Source organism: Agelaius phoeniceus, chromosome 1 (assembly GCF_051311805.1).
Source record: "Agelaius phoeniceus isolate bAgePho1 chromosome 1, bAgePho1.hap1, whole genome shotgun sequence".
Lineage (NCBI taxonomy): Eukaryota > Metazoa > Chordata > Aves > Passeriformes > Icteridae > Agelaius > Agelaius phoeniceus.
In genome coordinates this window covers 95251794-95274803 of record NC_135265.1, presented here as the reverse complement: position 1 = coordinate 95274803, position 23010 = coordinate 95251794, and the positions used below count along the sequence as shown (strand labels likewise).

General features: G+C 38.6%; 1 long non-coding RNA gene across 1 annotated transcript in view; it reads right to left on the bottom strand.

The window, feature by feature from the left end:
* Window positions 1-23010, bottom strand: part of LOC143695921 (uncharacterized) — a 51447-nt gene that overhangs the window by 14223 nt on the left and 14214 nt on the right. The window contains exon 3 of the long non-coding RNA XR_013185375.1: window positions 10138-10254. This is a non-coding gene — a long non-coding RNA (uncharacterized LOC143695921). The remainder of the gene's footprint in view (window positions 1-10137; window positions 10255-23010) is intronic.

Genomic DNA, 23010 nt, shown 5'->3' with positions numbered 1-23010 from the left:
GACCTCTCAAAAATACACTTGGATCTGGTTAAGCATTCAGGTTTGAAATAGATAATGATCAGAGTGTGCACAAAGCAGGGCAGGGAAGGACAGAGAATGAGGAGGAAGAGGCAGAGCTCAGTGTTGTCAAAAAGCCACAAGACCTTTGAATTATTACACTGAAAATTGAAACTACTTTATCAAAATTGATGGAAGTGGCATGTAAGGCTGTTCTCCCCTGTACCTCACATCCAAAGTTTGCACTTTGAAATATGTTTATCTGTAATTCAAACCTAGGAGTCTGAGTGACCTCAAGTTATATTTTTAAGCAGTCTCTATTTATATGACTCTATGCTGACCCTTTGGACCCAGAAAAACAGGTCGATGTACTTTGAAATCAAAATAATTAAATACATATACACACAGACACAGACACACAGACACAGAAACACACCCCTTTCATTTCACTCTTCCCCGTGTGGCAGCTCCTGTAAATTTGTCTCTTTTTTTTAAGTCTAAGAAAAGGTCACAGAAATAGTGGAATGTTATTGTCAGAAACTAATGCCATAACTTACAGTATTATGCATATTCTTAAAATACATGTGTGTGCAGCCTCACATGCACACAGTGTGCAAACATACCCTGCCATGTGAGAGCACTTCAGAAAAATCATTACAATTCATCACGTATTGTGTCCTCCCCACTACTTGAGGATGAAAGTTTTCAATACTAATGCTGCAAAGTGGGTATTATGTTGATTTATGCTAATCGGTTCTATACATGCTGTCATATTATATTGTTAAGTGATGACATTGGTGAAGTACTGTTGCTTCCAGTGTTAACAGCCCACCAGTGCTGGTTTGTAAACAGCAGGGAAGCCACCCACCTCCACAGTCTCCATGGTCTGTTAGATACAGCTGGCAGCTGGGGACCTCCACTCATTCCTTTTCCTATGCCTTTATTGGCACAGCTAGATATAAGGAGGTTACAAAGCTGTTAAAAATGAGGCTTTTCTCAAATGTCTTCCAATTTATTATTGGAAGCCTATTGTTTGGCTACAATAGCGGGCATTATGTGGATTTGAGACCTTCCTTTGGACCCACCCTGCCCTAGGAGCTGCAAATGTCAGTCCATGTGCCACATGGTAGAGTAACTTCCACGTGAGCCAAAAATTTTGGTGCCTTATAAGCCAGACCTTACGTGAGTCCACAAGGATTGTCCAGCCTCTGCGCAGATGGGGAGGAGAATGGATGTTGCTCAAGACCTCTCTGCTGTCTGCAGTAGCAGGACTACTCAAAGGACTAAAGAGAGGGGGGTGAGGACTGGGAAGGGTGATGATTGACTGCCCTTCCTGACTCTGCCTTCTTCCCCCACCACACCTGATGGCAGAGCAGGCTTGTGTGTTCCTGGGTGCCTTGTTTGTTTCCTTTGTCAGTGCTTAAGGGTACAGAGAAAAATGCTGGTCTTAAAGCAGCTGTGAAGGATCACTGTTTATTTGTCTTGTCGATGTGGGGTAAACTCTCAGTTGCAGATGATAGCACTTTGCTGTGTGCTGCACACGTACAGCCAATGAATGCTTCATCTAAGAGCTAGGGAAGGACTGCTGTTTTCATGTCCACTCTGAAGGAAGTGTTTTAATGAAGGAGAGTAAGTCAAATTTCTTTGAACTCCCTTTATGTGTGATTTTGTGTTAGCCATGTCCTGTGTTTAAAGATCTTTATACAGTAAATTCAGTCTGGGACCATCATAGATGACTTTCACTGTACAAAGTAGGGTAGGGAAATATTTTGTTTGCATTTGGTATTTTATGCTAAATAGCAGAATATGCAGGACATTTTGGCTTCTCATAAGTGTATATCATAGCTGATGTTCAACAGTGCAGTAGTAAAACATTGCACTATTTTGAAACAATCACTTGGGTCATGCTATATTGTGGCTAAAATAACATGACCTTCACCTATCTACCTGTTGTAAAACTTCACCTCAAAGGATGCATTCTAGCAGTGCAATTTATCTTTCAAGCAACTCTAGATTTACTAAGCCCAGCCTGAACTCAGTTCTCTGCCTTTGATCAGTATATTAATTTAACTGAAGAGCCTCTGAAACAAAAGGAACATTGATAGAATGGAAGCAGAGGATAGAGAGAACACAGCAGTACAAGCCTTTCTTGCAAAAGGAAGTTGCCCTGAAGAAGTAGCAATAGATCAAACACTCTTCATCACCAGGAATGTCTATGGTAATTGAAGTTAACACGGGAACATTTGTCTTATTGACACATCGTTTGTTTAAAAAGTAAACTCGGTTTGACTCATAGACTGTAATGATCAGTTTGTAACATGTGGTGGAAGAATTTTTAAAGGCTGTCTTGTGAGGTTTTTTAGCAGTATCTGGTGCAAGGAGGGGTTGCAAGAGGCTGGGATAGGGAAGAGTTGCAGCTATTGAAGTACTGAAGGGGAAGCACTGAGCAGTTCTTGGGAGAGACTGTAAGAGAAAAGTTTATTGGTTTTCCCACTATTTTTTTTTCTGAAACTTGTGTGTAGCAAACAACTCCTCAAAACATCAGGAATACTTGTGTGCTCCTGTCTGCTGGTGACTACCCTGGGGGCTATGCCCTCCAGTGAATGGTTTAATGACATAGGGCAAGCAAGCCCCATGTCACTGAACATTCTTGCACAGCCCTTCAGGACGATAATATATGTCCACACTTCCTGCATGTAGGGTAGAGGTAGACATGCCCTCACACAGGGCCATGGGGCTACTGCTGTCTCTCCCTGCAGACATTTCTCTTCAGTACCCTGATCACTCTGATACGTGAATTTCAGCAGTTCCTCTGAGCTGGATGGCATCCTGCATCCTGTTTTTCCATTAAATACTGGGTTTCTACATAAAAAGTACTAACAGTAAATGGCACTTTAACAATCCTAAGTTATCTTGTGGGGAAATGTCTTCACACCTTTTTTTGCCTGGGGCATTTAACACCTCTGGCTATGTCCGTGTGTGAGTGCATGTGCTTGAATGTGTTGAGTGTGTGTGTGTGTGTGTGTGTGTGTGTGTGTGTGTGTTTGTGTTCAGGACTGAGTGTCCAGAGTTTGCCATGCACATTTACTTGCACAAAAGAGGCAGAAAAATCTGTCTCACCATCACTAAAAAGAGCAGCAGCAGTGCTCATCTAAGAAAAAGAACACCTTCCTCACCAGTAGCACATTTGTGCTGATTGCTGTTATTGAAGCAGTTTATTAAGTACACAAGAAAGTCCAATACAACAATTTCCGAGGGAGAGAAAAGTTGTAAAAGCCAACACAACAGCTCTTCTGTGAATCTTTTCATTATGGTGTCATTTGGGTTGGTCACTACTTTAGAGGGAAAGTGATATTTTTGGGGGAAAAATAAAAGGAGAAAAAATTTACAAAAGCCAAAGTGCTCTATCTTTTTTTCTCCTTTCCCTCAGCTCAATTTTCTGATAATCTCTGGTATTCACTGAATCAAATGGTGACTGCTGATTGTTTTGATGATAAATTGCCTGCAGTGCATGTGGGACTAATTACGAGATGGCACATTTCATTCTGCCACCTGTATAAACTATATTTTAGACAGGCACAATAAGGGAAGTATTCCCAACAACACAATATTTGGAAAAGCTGCAGACCTTCTCCCTGTTCCCTCCCCCACCCTTACTAAGGAAAAAAATTGTAATAAAGAGTTGAGTCTTGTGTCTATAATATGGGAAAAACCTGAGGGAATAGAAGGATAAGGAAGAAATCAACCTGGAGGATCTACAGGAAAGGAGAAGTGGGGTTCTGGGAGAAAAGAAAGAGAAGGGCAATATGTCCATAGAGAAAGAGAGATCAAAGGGAGTAAAAGACCTGAAAGCAATAAGATTGTTTTGGCACATGAGAGGGAGACGATGAGGCTTAGGAAGTTGGCCTGGGGAAGTAGATGCTCAAAAGGTACAGGCAAAGAGCTAAGAAGAAAGAGACAAAATCTGGGTCAGACCCTCCTTGGTGACTGAAGACTGCTTGATATGGTTTGGAAAAGTGAAACAGGGTGAATTCTGACCTTTTCTGAATCACTGGCTTGGCTAGGACACAAGCATTGCAATCACATGATGCCAAAGGGAAACTACAGATGCTTTTTGCCTAACCTTTCTCTTGCTTCTTCTTGGAGGTGAGGTGGTGTACAATTTTGATTAGTATTCTTTTGAAAAAAGAACATTTTTAATGTTTTTTTGTGAAAGAGAAAAACTCTAAGACATTACAAACCATTTTATAAGTTGCACTTGGTATTTGTCTCAGTGTGTATAAAACAATGGGACAGAATATTCAACTTTTTTGGGCTTTTTGAACAAGGAGTCCTTATTTTCTATAGCTGTCTACACATTGTTTTTCTGCCTTTGCCTTTGCTCTCTGCAGATGTCAAGAGAGTGCAAGTGTGCATGAAGGTCCTTCAGTATGAGAGAGAATAAGAGCTAGAATTGTTATTTCATCCTGTGTTCTACACAGTGATGTTGTCATGGCCCTTACAATAGCAAATAAATAATCTTCCTCCTGTCTTCTCTGCTCCAATAATGGTGCTTGTATCTTCCATCTTGTCCAAAGGTCCCAGTGCAATAGCTGACATCCAATAGCACATCACTGCTGCTCATCCATGCATGTATGCATGTGTATGTATTTACACATTATCATCACATTGACTGGCTGGAGCCAGCTTTTGCTTATATAGTCTTCAAACACTCTAAGTCCCTTACTGCCACTGTGTTTTGTACATTGCATTACACCCCAGGGATATCACCAGGATACCAGTAATACCGCTTTGTGATATGCTTGTAATCTCCCAGAACAAGTATTTGTGACCTAATCTGTGTGTATCACTCTTTTCCTGCCCAATTGCCATTCAAGCACAAAGAAATTATTTCAAAGAGAATTATCTTCATGTGTGTTTTGCTGTTCCTCTTGCAAGAGACTGGTAAAAGTAATGGTTGCTTTCTTAAGCCTTTCCTTATTGCCACAAGAGACAGCATTTCCAGTGATGCAGACTTGTCTTTTTCCTGGTGCTCCTGAGAAGAAGAGACCAGACTCATTCTAAGTGAGTTGAGTGTCAGTCAGATTTTCCCTAAAATCTCCTGAATGCCCTGCCCACCTTCTCAAACTGATATTGAGGGTTTGGGGGATCAGGGTCCCACAGAGTTTATGAACATTTGTCCTGGACAGAAGAAAGAGGCACAAGTTAGTACTCCCACCAAAGACTGCTTGAAGAGTGAAGGCATCTATGTCATTTGACTCCAGAGAATAGACTCAGGAAAAAGTGGGAGGAGACAATGCTGGGAATGCAGAATCATGATGAAGTGTCTTCTCCTGGTAAAATTCTGCTGTGTCTTGCCCTTCAGCAAATACAGGTAAATCTGAACCTGAAGCTCAAAGGCGAGAAACAGAGTCTGTCTAAACTTCACTGGCAATGACACTATGCAGAGTTTCTCTTTTGTCATGCATCCATCCAGCCAGCCAGCTAGCCAGCCAGACACCTGGTTATACTTTGGAAAATCATAGCCATTTGCAGGGTTTTTTATACTGTAACACGCTGTAATTTTGCCTTTAACTTTCCTTGTGCATAAGATTGGTTTATGGACTACCTTTACAGATGAACTATTAGGAATGCCAGGGGAAAAAAAAAAACAAACCTGCAAAAGCAGCAGACTGGTAGAAAAGTATCATTGTGAAGTCCCAACAATAAATTATTATACTGTGGTAATAGTGTAATTTTTGATTTGATTTGATGGATTTCCTTTGCCTTCAGATCTGAGTGTATATGAGACAACTTTGAGTAGAAAACAGTGTATACATCTTGTAGTGGACACCTGTGCAGCAAAAACATTGCCTTCCAAGGAAGGGTTGAGCCTGTAGTTGTGGGATAAAGGAGTCTTCTTGGACACGCAGACAGGAAGGATGGGGAGCTGGGGACCTGAAAATGGGAAAGTGGGAGAAAAAATGAAAGCTGTGGAAGAGTCCCAGAGTCTTCTGAGACCTCAAATTTCCTTGAATCTTTTTGATCCCCAAATCAAACTTCCTCTCCAGTGTCTGCATTTTTGTTCCATCTCTGTATCAAATGAAAACACTAATGGCATTGAAGTTAAATAAGCCACTTTTTTTACTGTTATAAGTAATAAATCTGTTTAAAGATACATTACTACTTTTCTTGAGGGATAATTTAGACTATGTATCAAAAGGAAAATCAATATTTTTTTTCCTTTACAAATAATTACCTGTTTGACTCTTTTCTATTTTTTTCATTTTTATTTATTTTGTCTTCAAAATATTTCTTCTGAATACTAAAGCTGTCTTCTGTCTTAACTCTAAACCATTAACACTTGCAACACAGAAGCAGCAAAATCATCCCAGAAAGCCTTACCTGAGGTGCTTTCAAAGGCCACTCATGCTCTGCAGAAAGTAGCCAGAGATTCAGGAGTTGGCATGGGCTCCTGTTCACTGCACTACAGCATGCAGAGGGTGAAACCCATGTCCTGAAAAAATGAACAAAAATGTGATCAGAGCTGAGCTGGCTGTGAAAGCTTTAATTTTGATCAGGTAAGGTTTCTCAAGGAGATGTTGTTTAGGTTTCTAGGCAAAAAAAGTTTAAGACCATCTGAGACAGATTAAAAATAAGAGGTGGGAAAGCAGGAAACTATTTTAATAACATAATGTTTCCATAACTTCTCCTCGGTATGTACCTATGAGAAAAAAAGATTTTGCTTATTCATACTTTTTAGTTTGGCAAAATCTGTGCTTCTATGTTCTGTTTCCATTTTATTGGTGGATATTGGTGGATAACCATAAGCTCTGAAGTCTCAGGGAAGAACAGTAACCAAATGAAAAAGTATTTTCTTCCAAAAGATAATGCTTTGAAGCAACATTTTAAAAAGTCAAAGATGAAAGTACCTGGAAAAATGAGGTAGCCTGTGTGATGTTCTGTCTTTCCTAGTCTCCTGTTCTTTTGAGCCTGATCTTCATGTATATAGCCTTGGACTATTAGTGGTTCTTCAATTTTTTTTCTTTTTCTTTTTAGATTTTAGGTTTGAGAAAACTCTTAAGTGTTTTTTTATCAGTATCATTAAAGTAGCATGACTTTGTGTGGAAATGTTTCAAGTTTGTCCCTTTCTGCAATCTTCACCTGTAGTTGTATTTGAGGTAATTATATCAAAGCCAGATTTTAAATGAATTAGCTGAAATACTGGCATGAGCAGAGTGGCTGCTCACCTACCACCATGTCAGCATGTTTCACCAGGGCAAGCTGGGCTCTAACTCCATCAGGCTGCACAATTATTACAGCTAGACTGGATATGTCAATAGGAATTGCAACCACATGTTCCAGTTACAGAGCAACAGCACTGTAATGTAATTCTTACACTATTTGCATCATAAGCATAGTCAAGGCTATTAAAACTGCCCAAGACAGTTTGCAACTGGTTAAATATATTCACTGTTCACTTTACTGAAGCTCAAAGACAAACTCTTTTGTGAGTGGTACAGTTTTACTCTTCTGGAACTCCACAGGATTTCTGTCAGAGATTTTGTGAGCAGGGGAACTTGACCACCCCCATTTTCTGGGGAATCTTTCTCTTTGAATGCTTCATTTGTGAAAGACCATAAGGTTCTTGAACCTTGGGCTCACTGATACTTTCTGTAGCTCCTGGCTGCCCATGTTTTAGGTGAAGTATGATGGCATTCATCTCATCTGGTACAGGCTCAATTCTCCAAAGAAAAAAAATAAGAAGCAAATTTTTAAGATTCAGCATCTTGCATTTCCTGATTGTCTGTTTAGGCTGATATTTAGTTCTAATGAAGGATAAATAGTTGGCAGAGGCACATTCCTCTCACTTTCAGGGGGAAAGGCATGTGGGAGTGAGGGGCTAAGAAAGTCTTAATGAAAATGCACACGGTTAGAGAAGACATTTATCTGAGCATTCTTGTTCCTTCTTCACTGTCTGGAAAGTATCTGAAGTGATAACAGGGAGACAACTAAAAGTGGATGGTGAGGAGTAGGCAGAAGTTGTTACAGGCTGAAAAAGGCATTTCATGATGGAGACCTACTGAGGGATCTAAGACTCGCTTGAATGTGCACATTAATAACACCTTAAACAACTGCCAAACTAAAACTGTTGAAAAGGGATGGAAAAAATATTCATTCATCTCCTATTAAGATAGTCTTAAATTCTACTCTTCAAAAATAGATCATAGTGTATGTAAACTTTCTTATGAACAAACAGGAGGCAAATCCACCCTTTCAAGGCTGGATATATTTTTATCTCAAAGTAACAGTAACTTCTTCTACTGCTTTTACTTTTTCTCCATAAAAGTAAAAAATGTAGCTAGCAGCAGAGGTAGTTGTAGTGCCAGTTCTGCAAAGCATTTAAGAATGTGCTGAAGTGCTTCCCTATGCAACAAAGCCCTAGCACATGCTTTATCTTAAACATGTGCTCAAGTCCCATTGAAAGCATCAATGTTTAAACACGTGTCTAAATGCTTTGCTGTACCAGAGCTCTGGGCACAATTCGTTGTCCTTTGAAGCCAATGGGAATCTTTCCAGCCCTTTCAATAGGTATCCCATCAAACAATAAATCTCAAATGTTAAATAATCAAACCAGAAAATAAAAAAGAAGTCTGTTAAAGGTAGTTGCTGACTACATTCAAATAACAAATAAATATTAAAAAAAAAGCAGGATGTGGTCAGAGGTATTTCAAAAGCAGGCACAAAGAGAGATGAGATTCACTCAATAAATTCTTTGTTCAGTTATATATTGAGCATGTTCATTCTGCTAAGGTATAAACCTGTATTTACATAATTTTTTGATGTTTCAGTTCACTGTGGCCCTGATTCAGCAAATTACTTAAACAGGTGCTTTGCTTTCTACATCTCTAGGTCCAGAAGTCAAAGTGGATCCACATGTATTTGTGGCCTGTCAATGACATGGAGCTTAGAAGATGGCTTTGCTGAATGTCAGATCACAAAAACCTTCCTCCACAAAGAAACAACTATCCAGAGAAGAATTCAATATATAATAATTTTACAACCTTTATCTTCTCCCAGTCTGACACTACAAAAAACATTTTTTAAAATAGAAAAGTGATAAAAAGCAAACAAAAAGTAGGCAAGTAAATCAGAGCATTGCATTCATTTGATAATGGTTTAACTTTTTGGGTTAAAACAGGTTCATGAAGTTAATTTACTCATCGCAGGATTCTTGGAAATGATACAGCTACTCCATCAAAGGCAAGAGACCAGATAGAGACCACCGAACTATTGTTCTGGGTGCCAACAAATGTAATACAGAAGGTCAGATTGAAGCAAATTTTCGAAACTGGATGAAAATAAAGCTCAAAGTTTTCAGGTTAGATGCACATTTCTCAACTGAAATATGATTTTTTTTTTATTGTTACATAGAAAGAGTTAATATGGGAGAAAATTTGTTTCTTAGTAATTCCTTTTTTGTTGTATAACTTGATACCTATATCACATTAGAAGCCTACACGTTATCTTTATAAAATAAATTGACACGTTGCATTACCCCTCAGTATGACAATTTTATATTCTTGACACAGAATTCATGACAACGTTCTGCTTAAATGCTGCAAGGCTGAAGCAAAGACAGAGATGCTGATGTCTGCTTTGTGAAGCTTTAGTCTTCGGTATTTCATCATCTTTGCCACTCAGTCTGGGCAAACTTCAGCACTGCTCTCCTACCCTCTGCTGACAGCCCTCCTTCTTCCACAGGGAAGGGACACAAATTGCTCAGGTGTGTTGGCCATGGTGGCAGGACAACCCTCTCAATGCATGAGAGGCAAAATTGACTCATGACATTGGGACATCTCCAGGCTTCTGACCACTCAGTGACTAGCTGGGACCCTCATCTTACCTAGAATATTGATTGCACTTTATAAGCAAATTATGGATGAAATCCAAAGTGCACTGATTCATTCTTTGAGCATCAGAAGCATTTTCTACCTTTTAAGACAGTTACAAAAGCAGAAGAAGTGATTCTGGAAACATTCCCTCCTACACACCACGTCTGAGCCCAGAACAATTCCCTTTGACATTTCATGGCTTTTCTGCCTTTCTTCCTCCAGGTTTAGGATTTCCTGAGTGTACCCAGGAGAGGAATTGCCTTACCTGAGGGTGAGGCTTTGGAAGCCTTACTGTATCTGTTGTGTTTGTGGTGCTCTTGGCCTGAGGCTGGCCAGGCCAGTGCATTGTTTCAGTGCTGGACGATGCTTCAGCTTCTTTTGTCTGTAAAATGGGAATGGAAATGTGTAATACGTGGAAAGCTGATGATGCATGAAACACTACAAAAATGAAGTGCAGCATAAAGGCCAAGTCATTTTGTAATTGTTTTCTGACTAAAACTGAATTAGATTCTCAGTATCAGAGCATTGAATGATACACTCCCATAGATTATAATGTGGCACGATAACATAGTCAGGTGTTGGTAAAAGCAAACTGATATTCCTAATCAGTCAACTTTATTAACCTCATAGAAGAGAACACAGCGAGTAGATATTGCCTTTCCTTTGTATTTTGTTAGCAACCTGCTATTGCCGTCATAACATATTATGAGCAAAACTGCACTGCAGATAAAACATCTGTTTTGAATAAGCAGGTGTATGGCAATTTCAGAACCAAACCCCAAATCCTAATTAAAGGTTGCTATTCCCATTTAACAAAAAGTGTTACTGAAAGTTAACTGCAGTATAACAGTAGCATATGGATGCACACACTCTTCCCATTATCAGGAGTCACCTAATAAGCATGTGGATCCACAGCTTGCACAAGTTCTCCAGTGGCTTTTCGTTCTTTTTCCATTTTTCGGTGATGCATTTTAATATAAACAATATCACATTTTAAACAATTAAAAAGAGGGTGTTGGACACCTTTGTATCTAAAAAACTGGTATTTTTAAGACAAATGATGATCATTTCATTGCTACTAGTGGCATTTCCCATTTACACCATGTTAACTCTTGTTTGAATTAATGGCTCTGCTCCTGATCCTAGCTTTATTAACAGCTGTTCTAAGATCAATGGAGGATTCTGCTGCTGCTATAAAACATTTGATTTCACTTGTCCAACTTAAAAGGTGGAGAGTGCTCTGCTCTGCTCTGTTTGGACCTCTTAGTAATTAAATCTATTTTGGAAGGGTTACTGGCTGTTTTAGGTAGATGATTAATAATCCTGTTTCTTAAAAAGTAATTAGGAGAACTAGAGAATTCAGACAAGTCAAATACTTTCCTCCAGATGTCATCTGGATCTAGAAGGTTACGAAAATGTAGACACAACCTGAAAAACATAGATCATAAAGCAGGAGCCTTTTAGTGCTTTTGAAGGGGAAGGAAACTTGAGACCTGGGCTAAAATAGTCTTCCACCAACCCTTTAGATCAACTTCACTACAAAGCCTGTGAGACCTTGGAAATAAAGCAGTTGAGCAGAGGGCTGAAAAGACCATGAAAGTGGTTAAATCTGGTGTTATCATAGACAGTAAATCCAGAAGTTATAAATTATCCTACCTCTACTTTGATAACAGCTTGAGACGTTTTGTACAGAGGGCCCAAATGCACAAAAACTGCTATGTGCTACTGGAAAAGAGAAAGAGAGACAAGATGATGGTACATTGACTGTTTGTTGTATAGCCAGATAATACTAAGATTCAAACCTATCCCAGGTACTTTTAGAGGAAGGCAAAACTTAGTAAACATCAAGTGTGGAAGTCAAGCTTTGAGTCAATACCTAGAAAAAGCTACTTCTCAGCCCCTAAAAATGATGCAGTGGAAGATGTGCATTGTGTAATTAAACATAAGTGTGATACAAGTACCTCATGAAGCACTGCTGTGCTCTCATACAGTGCTACCTTCAAACTTGGTCATTCCTCCCACACTCTCATGCATGCATTTGGAGACTGGTTTAAAACTTTGTTACTTTCATGGTTAATGCTTATTTTTGCTTGCATATTAACACTACTGATGATGAACTTAGACTCTTTAAAATGTCTTGAATGTTTAAAGGAATAAAAAAAATTAAGTACTTTCAGTCTTCTCTTATAATCTTTTGACTCTCAGCTGTTCTAGCAGCCTGTGGGAGAAACAGTCTGAAAAGAGTTGCGTATTTATGAGTAGGATTTAAAGGCACAGTGCCCCACAGATAAATGCATTTTATCAAATTCCAGTATGTAGGATATTGAGCTTATTGCTTAAGAGTTCCTACATCTGTCTTGCTTGGAGTAAATTCTCCTTTTCGTGTATGAGACATGAAGACATACCATTCTAATCCTTGCTTAATACAATGTGTTTGAGGTGTGATTCTTGTTGTGCGCAGTGCTGTTCAAATGCCAAAGACAAATCTTGTCTTTCTTTAAACTTCTCACAAACCATCATAATTTCTTTGGAAGTTAAAGTTAAGCATCTTTATTTTTTTTTTTTTTTTGCTTGAATGAACAGAAAACATGTATATTCAATGCAGGGGGAATTATAGCTTGAAATGTCAGGACTGATGGAATAAGGGAACAGGATAAATGTTCTTGTTAACTACTTTACCATGTTCAAGTGAACAAAGTAGAATGGAAATAACTTATCCAAAGTGATGTAGAATGTGCCAGATTTTATGGCAAGACATAAGATTCATGGCTGTTATAATGTTATTCTATTTTTATTGTGCTGGATGCCAAGCAAATGAAGGACATGGAATATTTTGTTGGTGCTTTACTTGTAGGTGATTCAGTCCGAAATACAATCCACCTTTTGTTTTTTATTGTTTTTTTCCTTTTTTAATAGTCATTGGACTGGCTTTAGAAAAATTATTGTTCAAGACCGAAAAGTGGTGGGAATACTCAGTGTTATTAGCAAAAACTGAGCAGAGCTTCAAGCTATGTAACATTTTTTTTGAAAACATTGTGGTAGGCTTAACAGCTTGCTGCTTTTTAAGCCTTTGGGGAGCACCTGGCTCACATTTGCAAGCTTTTCTTCATGTTCAGGAGGGTGTGAAACTTACACTCCAGAGGCAAAAGCTGAGATTTGTTTACTCCTAATGTGGCTCCTTTCTATAGCAAGAATATATATATGGATACATATCTGTATATTTTTATATTAAAAACACACTTATAATATGTACACTCTTTTAGACCTAAATTATCCCAGCACAGGAATTTGCAAACTTTTGAGAGTCTCGGTGAATCAAATATGGAGAAGGCTTTCTCGTGCCATGAACTCCAGAAAGTTTATTATTCACTTTTTGCCACAAAGAGGTCAATAATGCAAAGGCAGGAGGAAGCAGAATTGAGTTCATCTGTTGATGATCACCAAAGAGAAATCAGAAATTTTTTTTCAGGATGAATTTTCAGTCATACTGAATTTTGTCCTACAGCCTATTTGTATTTCTATCATAATCTAGCACTGCCAGAAATCTCAGCTATGCTGAAGACTGCTATTGTTATAATACATAAACAGTATGGGTTATTTTAATGGACATATTGCCTTAAACTGAATTTTCACCATCTGTTCTGCCCCTAATTTTGAATGCAAAAGAACATATTTCACAATTACATCTGTAAGTAATGATATAAGTAATTTAAATGCATGTATATGTTCACACAATGCAGCAGACAGCTGGGATATTTTTTTCTTTCAGGCACAAATCAAGAGAAGAAATCTACTAACTCCTCAAATAGCACTTCCCCCCTTCCCTTCTTGTTCCCCATTTAGTGAAGCTGTTCTAGTGCAGGCACAGGTTTTCCAACAAGCCAATTTTGCTGTGCCTAGGAGTTAAAAGCTTCCTCAGTAAACTAATGCGCAAACTCATTTTTACAATGCTTCCCCTGTCTTCACCCAAATCCCCTCTGGCTTGAATGACAGTTTGGCAGATGCAAGGCATTAAATCAATCAGTTTCAATAGATGTTCAGGAGGAGACAGGTCAGGCTGTGTGGGCCAGTCTGTCTCTGCTTCTGGCTTTGCTTCCATGCCATCCTTTTACACAGGCTTTGGCAAAAGTGCCCTTCTGCAGGTGAATCTTGGAATCTTGGACTGCCTGGGATGCAAGCTGCCTGGCCACAGAGTGGGATTCACTACAGCAGAAATGGAGCACAAACTTGTCAGAATATGGTAACCACAGCTATGTGGAAGGCTGCTATGAGACAATAAAGAAAGTAGACTATTTTGACTCCTATTTGCAAAATGTCCATTTTCAGAGAAGACCTTTGACAAGAATTTCATTCCTCTGCCAGTGTTTGTAAGGTCATGAGACATCAGTTTAGCCACTCAAGTCATGCTATTCACTACAGCTAAATATTGACTGAATTCCTTGATAATTTGCAAAGAGATCTATTAAATGAGCATTTAAGATGTATAAAAAAAATGACTTCTTGAAGGTGTTTTTTAGATAAAAGCTGATTTAAAAAATCTTATTCAAATGAAATAATGAAATTTGTTACAGTTGGATGGGGTTTGGAGGATACTGGTGTCCTTCATATGTGTCATATGCATTTAGTTACCTGTATGTACCTGCTGACACTTGCTTGTCATGTCTGCTAGCAAAATGAACTGGGATACCAGAACTCACTGTAGCAGGATGAGAAGAGGAGGCAATTGTAAATTTCTAGAACAAAATTTTAACAGGGAGTTTATTCCTATTGTTTAGTGCAAATTGCTACTAGGGATTAGAGAGGCTTTTATTTCCTGTATTATCACTGCCTTTTTATGCAGCTGTACATTTACTACTGCTAGCTTTTTGCCATCTATGAAATAGATAACAGCAGTCAATTTGCATGGGCCTTATATTGTAGTTTGATAGTATTCTCTACAATGGTGCCCTTCAGACCATACTGCATTTCTTACTTTTTAACTGATAACATCTTTTTTATTGTAAGGAGGTCATAGGCAGAAACAATGAAATGCTGATTTATGACGACTGTCCCTAAAAGCTTACAGAGTTGCGAATGATGGAAGAAAATTATCAGTGAATATTTAGGTAAGGTGAGTGGAGTCATGCATTAGGAAAATTGGAACTGTGTTGGAGATATTAGACATTCAGATTTTCTTACAGTATCTTGAAATTTATAACATTTTAGCAACTGGCTCTTTTCTCCATGGGGGTTGGGTGATTAGGTGTGTAACCACATATAAGATGTAGTCAGATAATATCTGTCTGGCTATTGAATGAAGAAGTGCTGGGGCCAGCCTCTGATGTGGGTTGCATTTGGTGTTGCAAATGCAACCCACAGTCAGTCCAAAGACAACTGAAAAACTGTACCCATCTCCATCCCTCCATGGGCTTCATGCAACTGAAACAAATCTCTAGATTACTGTTTGTCAGCAGGGTTGGGGTGGGTACCATCAATACAGAAAGGGAAGCTCCGTCTGAAACTGAACTGAGGACCATAGAAACTGAATTTTCGAAATGATTAAACAGACAAAACTCTAGTTTATAAGTGGATCTGTCACAGTGTAAAGGAATTTTATAAAATCTTACTACAAAGGGAAGAGAAGAGACTGTTTTCTCTAAAACCTGAAAATAGGATCTTAAACACCTGAAACCCATAAAATTATTAAGGCTGGAATGAAAAACTTAACCGAAATCATGGGTGCCAAGGGGTTGCCTCCTACTTGTAACACTAGATGATTTTTCTATGCAGGGCACTTACGTTAACAAAGAAAATCCATAGCTCATAGTTTCTAAACAATTAAGACAGTCTGTTTCGAAGAGCTGATGAATTAGTTTTCCTGGGGGAGAAGAACAGCTGCACTCCTCACAGAACACCTTTCTGGCTTATTTCTTGTAACTTTTTAGATCTGTGTATATGAACAAATTTTCAAAGCAAATCTTTTCAGAAGCAAGTGGTAAAAGAAGAGCATCCTTTGGGAAGGAGAGGCGTGAAAAAATAGCAGTCAAATGAATTAATAGGAAAATAAAATAGAAAAATCTAATTAAAAATAAAAAAGGAAAGGAAAAGTAAATAAAGTAGAAAACTGCAAGATAGAAAGGGTATGGTACAGAAGATTCTCTGCAATACACAACTTTAATGCTGGCTTGGAATACAGAGTCAAGGCCATAGGAATCAAACACAATTGCATTAGCTTGCTAATTAAACAGCCACTGTAAGCACCTAATATGAACAAATACAAAACCTAAGCAAGACAATGTGGGGAAGCCAGCCTCTTAACACAGAAGAGTATTTTAACAGGAATTGGCTATCTGAACACTTTCATCCTCCTGGAGAAAAGGGGAGATTCCAAACTGAGGTAATAATTTGTCCTGAGCTCATTCATTAAAATGGACCATTTAAAAATTCTGATTTAAATATTTCTGATGTTCTGACATAGAAATGCAGCCTTGATATGAAACTATGGTTCAGGCCCTTGTTCAGTGAAATCCTCATTCCCCAGCTTTATCAGAGATTTTGATGTCTTTTATTATTCTTAAGCATCTAACCTCTAAACAGAGAGATATGTCGATGGAGCAGGAGGAGGAGATTCTGTTTAAAAAATAGACAACTGGAAATATAAAAGAATAAAACCCAGACTTTTTTTGGTATTAATTATCTGTAGAAGGAAACCTCTATGGCAGATATGCCAGCCAACTCTCTCATCATCTGTTTCAAGACTTCAATCAGTGGATGACTCACAGTTAGTGAAAGAAAAATTGTTCCAGCTATACAAGGAGAGCATAAATATTATGTTTCACTTGGTATCATAATTAACTGCATGCTTCAGATATTTCTTTCATGTCTGCTTTCACAATAGGTAATATAATTTACTGTTAATAGGATTAAAATGTCTTAAAAAAAAGTAAATACTTTATTGGTTTAAGAATGCTTTCTGTTTGTTTTGTGCACATACATATTTGGCTACAGGCACAGTATTTATACCTCAGAGTAGAAAATAATGAAAAAAAGAAGATAATATGTATAGTCCAGAAGCAAATGCATTTTTCTGTCTTGCTTGGCTTAATAACAAAAACTGATTTTCTCTGAATTCCTGAAAATGAATCCTGAAGTCCCAAATTCTGTACATTTAAAAAAAATTCATGCTAAGGAAAAAACTCAAAAATATTGCAATGTCAAGACACAAATGTTTGCTTTGGCGACTGAAAACAGTATTACTGAAACTCCCAAATGCAGAACTGCCCTTGTGCTATAGCTTTCTAAATTGAGAGTTGAAAAAACCACCAAGTCTTCAAGGAAAAGAAATTCTGTAGAATGGAGTATCAGTTACTTCCCATTATAACATTCAAATGTAGACAGACTGAGAAAACTGAACTGCAGGTCAACAAAGAAAAAGATGAAACAGTAAAAACAGTATTAAAATTATTAAAATTATTATTAGCAGCAAAAGCTTTAGATTTCAAAACCCAGATAATAAGCACATACATGTCCATCACTTAAATAATATTGAGTTCCAGTTCAAAAGTATTTTCCTATTATATTTATGATTTTTGTTTGATTTGTCCTCTCATTTTACCATAAATTTAACTAGATTTTATTTTTGTTTGTTTCAAGTGGAATTACTCTGGCTGACATCAGAGCAAGCCAAAAAAAAAGCGCATATCTTAAATTTCAGTATCCTATATAAAATGTTGTTTCCTTTGTAGGTAAAGGGAATCTTTATTACATAGGTGGCATCATTACATCTGCTGGTTGGTTTGTATAGAATCTGTTTGGAAGAGATTCGGTCTCCCTGTTCACTGCAGCAAACAGAATTTGGCATAAACATTTGAATGTACTCACTTAACTGCTGATCCATCTATTGAAGTTTCATTAGGGAGCCATGTGCATTTGCAAAGGATGAATGGTTTCATTAGCACTGAGACTAATAAACTTATAAAAGTTAATAATGTGAATATGTTTGATTTGGAATTATGCACATAGACATTAAGAATCAGAAAAAGGCAGGCTTAAAAATGCCCAGTTTTTTTCTAGACTTACACAGCTCGGGTATTTTTCACTTTTTAAAGACCTTTTAACCAAAAACACACACTGATTTCTTTCACATGTGCTCTTATGATGTTATCAACAGGTTCTAGTATTACACTAGGATTTCAATCTAAACATACAAATTTTATTCCCTCTAAATATTATTTCCAACATGGTTTGCTGTAGGTTTTTTGTTTCCCAATTATAACAATTTTCATTATTAATAGGTCAAGGTAAGTGCATCAAAATTGTGTTATAGTCAAAAGCACATCCATTTTGAAGTGTCTGTAAAGGCATGGAGGTCATATGTAGTCTTTATGTACTCCTTTTCTTGAAGACTCCCAGAAAACTTTCTATTGCAAGATAATGTCTGTGTTCAAACACCCCAGCTTAGCACAACAAGTCTCTTGCATCCATCCCTGGACTAGTTTGGTTGTGAGCATCAAAGTGACCTAGCAAACTTTGGTGCCATTTTCTTCATCATCATCATCAATCATAAGAAGCAGAAGAAAATGTGTTTTGTTTTTCTCCCTCCCCAGCTTGCTTTTCTGAAACACCTGATCACCTCAATCCACTGTTTGCATTCTGATTTCCATCTCTGAATATTCATGATAAGGTCTGAGTAATCAGCTCTCATCCTTGGAGCCTGACTCAAAGCTGATCCCTAATGGTTACCTCCCAAACTTGTAGACGTGTGCCATTCTGTTTGTTTTAAAGGTGGAAAACTAATTCAGTTACTCAATTACAGGGTAAAAATAATGAAATATGCTTCAGAAATCTCTATGTTTAGAGCTGGCAGCAGTACAGTTGTTTCATAAGAGGGTGATGCTCAGATGGCTACAAGGTTTCTAGGACCTTAGTTCACTGCTGAATTTAGGTTATGGATATCTGACCAACTCTGAGTGTAATGTGAAGAGATTAAATCTTTTTTCCATCTCCAGAAAGTTTCAGCAGAGACAGACACAATGAGAAGAACCCTTCCCAGCCTGGCCAGCATGTTTTACCCCAGATCTACAACCCTAAGTCACAGGTCAGTCTCACTGCCTACGCATCTTCTCGCTTCTTGGGGAGACTGTCAGTAACTGCACTGTTTCTGATAGAGGTATCTGTTCCCTCTCACAGGGAACTGGGGTGAGACAACATGAGGTTCTGTCACAGATGGCATGGGGGTGTTTGGGGAGGAATAAATGCCAGGCACATGCATATGTCCATCTCTGAATTGAAGATGTACAGTTAAAGATTCTCTATTGACAATAACTGGAGTCACCATCTATTTTCTTTCATCACTTTCTTTCTGTTAGGAAGACAACTCATCTCTGACAAATCTATCAGTGGCTCCATTCCTAGACTTAACTAATAGCAGGGCTGCAGCTGCAGGAATTATAAATACATCTGGCTTTGTGCTGCCTGGTACAACACTGTATCTATTATTATGATCTGACATACATCCTAACATCTCCTTCAGGTGCTGGCACATCATTTACAATAATCTCAGGTAACTGATGTTGTGACACCTCTCCTGCATGTGTGCTAGGTTCCTGTTAAATGACCATGAAGTGAGCTACTAAAGGGAAACATCATCACAAAAAAAAAAGGCAGACCAAGTTCAGACCTTCTGTAGGTGGGTGCAACTCCACAGACATGACACATTGCAGCTTGCAAGACAAGATGGAGATTTGACCTGCAGTGCTATGTTTTCTTTTCATACATAATTCTTACCAGCTAGAGGAAAACCAATACTCTCATCTTGCTGCAATTAATAGAAAGTGTGCTGGGTAGAATGGCTGTTGCCTAAATTATCCTCCCAACTCTTTGTTAGTTTCCATCAAGCAGTAGTGATGTAGGACATTTTCTGAAACAAGACTACAGTGAGAGATTTTGGGGATCTGAAATGAAGCCAGAAAGTTACAAATTAAACTCTCACTTCCGACTGAACAGTATGTAAGAGTTTTCTCTTAAAACTAGGAAAAAATTCATAGTATTCATTCACTGACTTGACCCACAGGCTTTATTTCAGATATGAAAAGCTAAATCTAGTCTAAACTGAAAAAGGAATTTGGTTCATTTTTTTAAAGGTTGAAAGCTATATGAAAAATCTAAGAACCAGCAGATCCTTTCTCTACCTGAGAGCAATCCCCCAGCTCCAACCTCCACTTGGGTATGTGTACTCCCATGCTGTCCCCTTGAAACTGTCCCAGTTCATATGAATAAATAGACCAGTGAGTCTCATTTAAAAATAAACAATTTTTTGGCACGTAAGCTCTTTCTTCAAGACCTGAAGAAGGGCATGTGTGTCTGAAAGAATCTGTGATTTTTTCCATCCTGACACCTGTGGGATATCCTTTTGGCAGCTGAGGGAGGAGGCAGATCCCCATGTCTTCCACAGCAGGGGACTGCTCTGGCTGGCAGGGGCTTCTGGGTGAAGGACATGGGAGTATCCCCAGCTCTGAATTCACTGCTGTTTGCTTTGCAGCTGTAAATCAATCCTCCTCTTCTCTTTTCCCCTGAGGGAAGGAGGAATAGACCTCCAGACCTAAGTAATTGGGCAGTGCAAGTTAAACTTGCCACGTTGCATAGGAATAGGAAAAGTACTGCTTTTTAAGAATTTTCTACTCACACAGAATAATAATTTTTCAATCACATCGATTGTTTAATGACAACAACAATGATGATAATGACTGAACTACAATAATAATAGTCACACAATAATCCTACAACGATAATCCTGCACAACCCCTACAGATAACTACAACCCCTGAGGGCTACCTAGCTGAGAACGTTGTGTTCACAGCTGCTGGTGAGGCTACTTAGGTATAAATGACACAAATTCACAAGCATGGTTAGAAACTCAAGACAGCTTCTGAAGGCCCAGCTCACCCTGCTTCCCCCTGGATCTCTTTAGAAACAGTACTTGTGATTTCTTTGGCAAAAAAGGCAGCAATGTGGAGCAGCCTGTGGTGCTGCAGGCAAGGTAAGGTAGTGAAGGCCAAGGAAGTGCACTACCTGTCCAGCTTTATACAGGTGCCATGGATACTGGTAAGGGGTGTGTAACAATGTTTGGGTGGTGGCTTGGTAGGGGCAACTTCTAACTGTGGAAATTTGTTGTGGTTTTAGTATCCAAATTTTCAAATCAGCATCTGGAAAGCCCTCTTTGAACAGTTTCAGAAATCCTTTGTATTGATGAACCTAACATTTTTCAGGGCTCACAACTCAGCAGAATTAAGGCAGATTTTTCCAGTGACTGGTTACAAAAGCTCCATGTCTGTCTGAAGTCAGCTTCTCTGTCAGATTCCATATCCCTTGTCCAAGGTCAAATATCTAGCTCTCCATTAAGCAGTTGTAAATTTATTTCTAATTTAGTAAACTGTATTTTTTTCCTTTAACATGTTCTCAGAAACCAGTGAGAAAAACTAGGTGACATATTAGAGAGACAACTGCCTCGCAACAAAATTCTCCCCTAGAAAGGCAGTCGATACAGCTCATTCCAGCATAGTTAAAACCAGGGCAAAATTCTAAGCAGTAAAGCTGGAGTTTTATAATGAGAAGTACTGTGCAAATTTTGCTGTAGGCAACCTTTTCAGATCCATCAATAGTACAGTTAAACACAAATTGACAGATGAGACTTTCAGGATGGCCTTATTAACATGTGAATTAGTCTAGCTGAAGTCATACTGAAAAAGCTCTCCTTTAACGTGTTTTTCAAAACACCTGTATTTTTGTTTACCATCCTCCAAATTCAACATGTTGCCACTTTTGTAAACCTCAGAAAGCTTTAGACAGATTTATACCACATTGCATGTGAACTGTGAGGAAAGGTGCTATAAGTGATTATGGACAAAATCCTGCCCGTACATGTGTGCGTGATTCCTGTTGGATTTAGTGAACTTTCATGTGCATAAATGAGAGGAGCGGGGTCTAGTCCTTAATCTGATGACATTTTTTCTGTACAGCACGGCAGGTTAATAATAAAATGGCATCTCTTCATTTCTGTATGCTGCTTTTTTTTTTTTTTTTTGAAAGAAATAACTGCTATGTCTTTGGATCAGGTGTTAATTATTCCCAGTAAGGTTTGGTGGGTAACTAGTGATGCAGATATCAAACCACCCACTCTCTTTGTAGATGAAGGGAAAGTATCAGGAGGATTTCTGCTGAAGTATTCATCACATCTCAAGTCTCAAATTGTCCAAACCATTCAATTATAACACTTCACTCAATGCATGTCAGCATGTCTGGCACTGTGTTTCAAGAACGAGTTGAGCTGGATTTCTCAAAGAGGCAGACGTTGGCTTGTCCCCTTGAGGGACAACAGAAATAGAGTCTATTGGCTCAAAGTTGAGACGGGTTCCTGGATCAGTGCACGGGAACTCTGGGAACTATTACAGCTTTCTAACTTTGTAGCCTCCAGACTCAGTTCGCACATGCATATGTAAAAGGCTGAGATTTCCTGTGGTAGCAGCACAAGCATCCTATTTGCCACCGAATAAACAGGTAAAGCACTGACCTGATGATGACATGATAAACAGGTCTGGGGATGTGGTGCTATCAGTGCAGATCTAAGCCTATCCTCACCATTGCTTTAACAGTAAATGGAAGCAATGCCCAAAGGAGGAGAGGAAATCCTTTGAGTCCTTCAAGGGTTATATGAGATTTTGTTGTTAACTGCAGAGATACAATACATCACTGTCAGGAAGCGGTGACCCTGGATTATGGTCACTGATTATAAAAAAGGCTTTCAGAGGCAGATGATGGACACCATGTCTATTATATGGTGGAAAAAAAAAGGGTGGCTGGAGAACGTCTGAGTGGATGGGGACATCATGCGAGCAGATACCTCCTTAAGCTCTTTGTGTTTGCTTTCTGTGCTTGGCCTGGGCTCTACATGTTCCCAGAGCAATGAAAAGGCAGCTCACTGGGTTTTTCATGTTAATGTTCAATTTGATGTATCAATATGGTTCTGCTTGCACAGGCTATAATGAGCTCAAGATCATAAAGCTCTTATCAGCAACCCTGTTTAACTTTAAATGTAGCTCAGATGATTGAGGCTCCTCTTTACTCTCACTTCAGTCAGTTTTGACCTGAAGCTGTGGAATGA